General features: G+C 33.6%; 2 long non-coding RNA genes across 2 annotated transcripts; both read left to right on the top strand.

The window, feature by feature from the left end:
- The first annotated feature begins 1,987 nt into the window (after positions 1-1,987).
- LOC147398651 (uncharacterized) lies at positions 1,988-2,974 on the top strand. Its single transcript, XR_015179970.1, has 2 exons — positions 1,988-2,624; positions 2,761-2,974. It is a non-coding gene; the product is annotated as an uncharacterized LOC147398651 (long non-coding RNA).
- Positions 2,975-5,225: 2,251 nt separating this feature from the next.
- On the top strand, positions 5,226-6,029 carry LOC147398650 (uncharacterized). The gene is made up of 2 exons (XR_015180191.1): positions 5,226-5,718; positions 5,817-6,029. It is a non-coding gene; the product is annotated as an uncharacterized LOC147398650 (long non-coding RNA).
- The last annotated feature ends 291 nt before the right edge of the window (positions 6,030-6,320 follow it).

Raw genomic sequence — 6,320 nt, 5'->3', positions numbered from 1 at the left:
TATCTTTTAATATTTTGACCAAATCATGGGGTTCTCTCTTAAATTCACCAAAATAAGGGGTTCGTTGTTTGGATTAGATTATTTTTACCAGTTCGCTACTATATTAGCAAAGCTAGTAACATCAGTCTGCTGCACCTTCACCTTAGAAGTCTCAGCTTGCCCAAAACTGTCACTATAATATGCTTGGCCCTCCCGGTGCGCGCCTTTGCATCAGAAATTTGTGATTTTACACATTCGTCACTATTATCTTTGTAGTTTATAATACATTAATTTTTTCAGCGATTCATGATCCCTTGTAAATGTATAAAAATGACCTGAGACTAAGTTCAATGGTCCCAATCCCACGGACCTTGCTTGGGTCAAACATCACTCTAAAAATTATGAATAAGCAAACCAAGAAAAGATACAATTCATGATAAATAATACAGTAAATTCAGTCGTCAAGGGCGTCACACCTTCAGTAAGTAGTATTTCAGTCACTAATTTACAAAAAACAAACAGATAAGGGGTTATTCTCAATTTATCATTCGGAAAATATATCTTTTAATTTCAGCCAGTCGGGAACATTGGAGCAAAACTGGGTCAAATATACTTTTCACTCGTGTCCATTTTTCAGTTTCCCATTTCTCTGGAAAAAACTTTCAACAAACATAATTTGAACCTAAAAACGCGCACGATCAAAGCTCTCCAAGCCAAAAACAAATTTGATGCTGCCTAAGTGCATCTGAGCTTTGTAGCGTCTCTAGATTGAATGGGAGAAAAAGGTGAGCTGGTATGAATCAGAACGTGACACAGAACAAATAAATCTATAACACCAACTCTCAGATAACTTTGCTATTGATCCAAAAGAGGAGCCATTGCAGTTAAGGTTCACAAAAGAATTCAGTGAGCCACCTCACCTGAGGTGTTGCAAGGCATCGAGACAAAACGATAACAAATAACAGTGCATATGTTTGTTCTAATAAGTAAATATAATGAAAAAATAAAAACTACCAGACATTCCCCCACTCGACCAGTCTACAAAGAACACATGAAGGGGCCTTTGAAAAGACTCATAAATATTATAACAGCACAAGCAAAGTTCACGAAACTTGGACTTCAAAAGCACTGTGAGTTCAACCACAACAAAACCACTTCCGCTGCATCGAAATGAAGGAAAAAACATGAGACGTAGGGTTAGGAAAATTTTCTTATAGAAGAATACTGGCAACAGACATCCCCACACACACAATAAGTTATACCGTTGTAGGGTGGTACTGATAGTTATCATTTTCTGTATTTGTTTCAGTATATCTTCGTGGTGACACCACCCCCCCAGCATTTGCACTGGTCTTCTTCTCATCTCTAACCTTGTTAAATATGACCGGATTTAGCTTTGTTACATTGTATACGAAGATGGTGAACTAGGAGCACATATATGCATAGTCATCACGTCAGGGTTCGAGAATAAGTCAACATTTAATAGCGGCTTTTTCAATAAGTCGGAGAATTTGGTGACTGCATATATGCCCTTCGAACTAACAAATACTATTTGATGTACACCTCATACCTCTTTTTTAATACAAAATTTATCCGATGATGCATTCTATGGAGGGTATCATGAGCCTATTTTCCTCATTAAATTCATATAGAGACCAATGGGGTTACTGATTTTTATTTATTTATTTACCATACGCCATATGTATGGGTTGAATGCGAACTAGGATTCATTTTGTTGGCCTAACTATTTGGGATAAAGGTGATGATGATTAACACTGTCACTGGTGCATATGTTCGATCACCAAGAAAACGTGTCCAATAGCACAAGGAGGTATTAAATAAAAGAAATCATAAAAAACTTTCTAAGCACTATTTGCGTGGAGAACCATCTATTTTCCTCAAATGTTGAAACTTGTATCTGAAGGAAGTGCATATATGGTTCTTTGTACACCACCATATCAAAGCAATGCTGGGGGCAGTGTAGCATTTATCTTAGACTAATGCTGAAGTGACTTCAAGTTTGTACCTCATGTCGCACATCTTGACGTGAAAGTGTCTATGAACTATAGATGCTTTTTGACTCATATCTCGAATAAAAGCATCTATGGTTCCTACACACTTTCACGTCAAGATGTGTAATATGAGTTACAATCTTGAGGTCACTGCAGCACGACTCTTAATCTTATATAAATTGGGAAATAATACAGATTTCCAAATAAGAATTCCAGGGATTTGTACAAATTCCCTACCCATCATTTTCCAGACAATCCTTGAAGAATAGATTTCCATAAGCATTCCTAGGGATCTGTACATTTTTCCTAGCAAGAAGTGCGATATCATACTAGAATTTTCCTTTCTAGTCTGTTTAGAATACCAAGAAAATTTATTCCAATATCACTGAGACCCACCACAAAATTCTCCTATAAATTGCAATGTAGAGCAATTGAAACAAATCACTCAAACAGTTCTTGTTCTACACTTTTAAATATTTGCTTAAGCAAAAATTAAAAGAAAAAACAAGAAGATGAAAGCTGTTGCTAGTCTTGTTTTATTTCTGATTTTGATGATGGTGTCGCCCGACACCGTTCATGGTGTAATAACTGGCCTTCCGCACACAGGCAACGTAGCCCGTCCATGCCCATTTCGTATGTTTTTTTTTTTTAATTTTATTTTCCTAAAAAAACGGTTTTAGATTATATTACTCATCTATTAACTTTAATTTATCTTTTTTTATTTTTTTTATTTTTATTTTTATTTTTTTTATTTATTGAAATTGTGCAGGGTGTCTTGAGTGTGACCATTGTATGTGCTTCAGGAACAGAGATTGTGTTTGTTGCAAGGACAATAAACCAGTGGAGCCAATAAACGGTCGTGATGTACTTATTTCTAATCATCATAAATAAGAGATTGATGTATTTATCTTTAATTTGATTCATCCAATTAATAATGTAATGGAAAACTAGAGTTTTCCTATATAATATATTCTATCTGTCTATGCATTTGCTCCAATAATTTTTATTTTTTTGTGAACACTTGGTATTTCTTTCGGCTCATTAATGCTTGGCCCACACTTTTATGGTTCTAGATGGGAAAAAAAAAAATTGATTAGTAATTTCTAGCCCTTGAATTTAGGTATATATATGATTTGGAGTCAGATTGATGGTTAAGGCATAGAAAAAATAATAATAATACTTGATGGCCCTGTATCGATACAATGTAGAAAGTAACAATGGAAGAAAGTAGCTTTGGCCGAAAATAGAAAAGAGTTTTCTTTTTTCACATTTTAAAAAATTAAGATTTTTTTTTACTTTTTAAACTTATTTTGTAATTTCTAGCCCTTGATCAATTTAGGTATAAAGACTTTGGAGTCAAGTAAATGGTCTTAAGGCTTAGAAAAATGCTTGAAGTTTCTGTTTGGAGACAAAGTACAAAACATAAAATAACAATGGAAAAAATTAGGTTTGGCTGAAAATAACTTTTAGAAAGTAGAAAGAAATATTTTATTTGTTATTTTTAACTTTTTAAAAGGAATTTTTTAAAATTAACCAAAGAATCGTGATAATCTGATTACCCCTTGTGGCACACTCAATCGACTCTCCTAACGTGACAAGTTCAGAAGCCATAGATTTGTATGCCCCGAGGGAATGGTGTATCTCAAGGTGTACAAATTTGTTGCTCCCGTACTTGTAACGTCAACCACGTGGGGTTGTCAGATTATCACGACTCTTTAACAAAATAAGATTTTTAACTTTTCAACCTTCAAAAGTAAATAGTTATTTTTTTAAGTGTTTCCAAACTTGCTAAAAATCTAAGGTTGTAAGTCAGCAACCAGATTAGTATGAAGTAAATTAACATTTTTGATCTGTCAATTAATGGGCAAAAGAATATTCGAAGTAGCGTGTTTTAGTGTGAGACCCAAAAGAAAACGCGATCACAAAAGAAATTTTGTTACATTTCTTCTGTTGTCAACTTTTGAGAGAGAGAGAGAGAGAGAGTCACGCCAATTCTTTCTTGATCTTACTTTTCTTGAATTTTCTCCAAAAGAAGATATCTTAGAAGAAAAAGATTTGTTTTTTTTTTTCTTCTTCAAGAATGAGAGAAGGTATAAAAATGATGAATCCATGTTTTAGGAATTAAAATGAATAGTGTATCAAATTTGGAATTTCGTCATATTCAATGTATGAAATGGAGATTCACCCAATAACAATAGCAAGACAAGATGCACAAGAAAATCATTATTGAATTCCCCTTTTGGTATATTCATTTTAGTAGCAAGATTGAACATTTCCATAATGCATTCTCTTATGTTTCTCTCATCGTTATGCATCATGGTCACAAGTTCATCCAATAGCATACTTGCCACTTGCCTCTTCTCATCCAATAAATAGATTTGTGATCAAGGTTAACAATTTCTATATCGTTTTATTCCTTGGGTATTGCACACAAATAATTCAAAGACTCATTCAACTTCATTGACTCCACTTTTTTTTTTTTTTTTTTATTCTTTTATTTTATTTTTTATGAAAGAGTCGCGCTACAATACTATGGCCCATTTCTATAGTAAAATAAGGTGTCTTTGTGGCACGAGTTTATTAGGGAACAAACGTACATTGGGCTGTGTGTCATATACAAAACCGGCTTAGTTAGGAGCCAATCACTATGTGAAAACTGAAAAATTCTACAGGAAAATTCAATGGGCCAAGAACCATGAATTTAATAAACCGAATTTTGACTGTCAAAATATTTTTTATTCCCAAGATTCGATGCAATGAGCCGTCGAAAAAAAAAATTGTCAATGAAAAATTCGACACCTTAGTCCATCAAATTTTATGAAATTTGACTGCCTTGGACCGTCGGATATGGATTTTTTTTTCTACGTTGTGAATGTGTCTTAAACTCCTACCAAAACACGCAACGTAGACACCGTTCGTAATGCCATTTGCCAAAACAAAACCAAAAATCCTTAATTTTTAATGTATTCAGTTAAAACTAGAGACCATGTATATGTAGCAATGCAACATACATGGATCCCATTGTTGAGGCAATTAACCAGATCCCTTAAAGCTATAGGTATCGAAAGAAAAAAAAACAAAAGATTTTGTGAGAAACCTAGTGCACCATGGTCATGTGTGAGTGGTTCTTGCAAACACAATGCTAATCAATTCAAACAACACTAATTTCGGTGTTCCAACACCAATGAACAAGTAGGTTCATTCCTAAATTTGTTATCCATATTTTGTAATTGAGCATCTAAATGGTTTAACTCGGACAAGATGAGATGACGCGGATGAGTCAACTTGGTATCCGTGGGAAGCTAGAAACCGTGTTTTAAAACCATGGTCTGGTATGGGTACATTTAATTCACTCTAAATAAAAAATAATTATCAATTTTTGGTATGTTTACCTACCATATCTTGGCTAAATCTTCATAAATCCACTATAGTTAACGTGCACACAAGAAATCTTCAAATGTTAGAAATCCAAGAAATTTTATTCTCATTTCATTTATGATTCCACTTCAAATTTCTACTATAAATTTCAATGTAGATCAAATCAACCAAATCACTCAAATTGTTCCCCCTTCTTCTTCAACATTGTTATTTACTTGCTTAAGCAAAGAAAGAAAGATGAAAGTTGTTGCTAGTCTGATTTTCTTTCTGGTTTTGATCGTGGTGTCGTTGGACACTGTTTGTGGTGGCACGACTGACCATCCTAACCTCACTGGAGATTGTTCATATAGTATGTTTTTATTTTTTATTTTTTACTTATTAAAATTGGAGGACTATTATTATTATTATTAAGTTAATAATCTTAATTTTTGTTTTCTAATTGTGCAGCTTGTGGTGCTTGTAAGCATTGTATGTGCTACGTAAAACAAATGCAAAAGCAATGTTTTTGTTGCGAGTCCAACACATTAGAGAAAGTAATGATTGGTCATGATGTACTTATTGATAATCATCATCATGATTAAGAACTAAATATGTTTGTCTGAAATTTCATCCATCCATGTAGGAAAAAATAAAAATAATAAAGTAAAGTTTTCCCTTCCATGATCTATCTTATCTATATATGTAGCTCTGTTAAATTTTTTATTTTTATTTTTTCATTTTTTTTATGCGGATCTCGCACTAGTAAAGGGAATGTGGTTTTTCTTAAAACTCACAATCACCCCCTCCCTCCCTTCTCAAAACTTATCTCAATCCCCAACAATTTATTATCGATGGGGTCTCATTGGGTTGGGTTGGAAACTACCAAATGGATCCATTAGGTATTTTTTAAAAGAATAATCCTAAAGTGATCTCAAGATTGTACCTCATAAGTCATATCTCACTTTCCTGATG

This window comes from Akebia trifoliata, chromosome 7 (assembly GCF_017979445.1).
Source record: "Akebia trifoliata isolate Shusen 1 chromosome 7, ASM1797944v1, whole genome shotgun sequence".
In the NCBI taxonomy this organism is placed as follows: domain Eukaryota; kingdom Viridiplantae; phylum Streptophyta; class Magnoliopsida; order Ranunculales; family Lardizabalaceae; genus Akebia; species Akebia trifoliata.
This window is presented reverse-complemented; position numbering and strand designations above follow the sequence as displayed.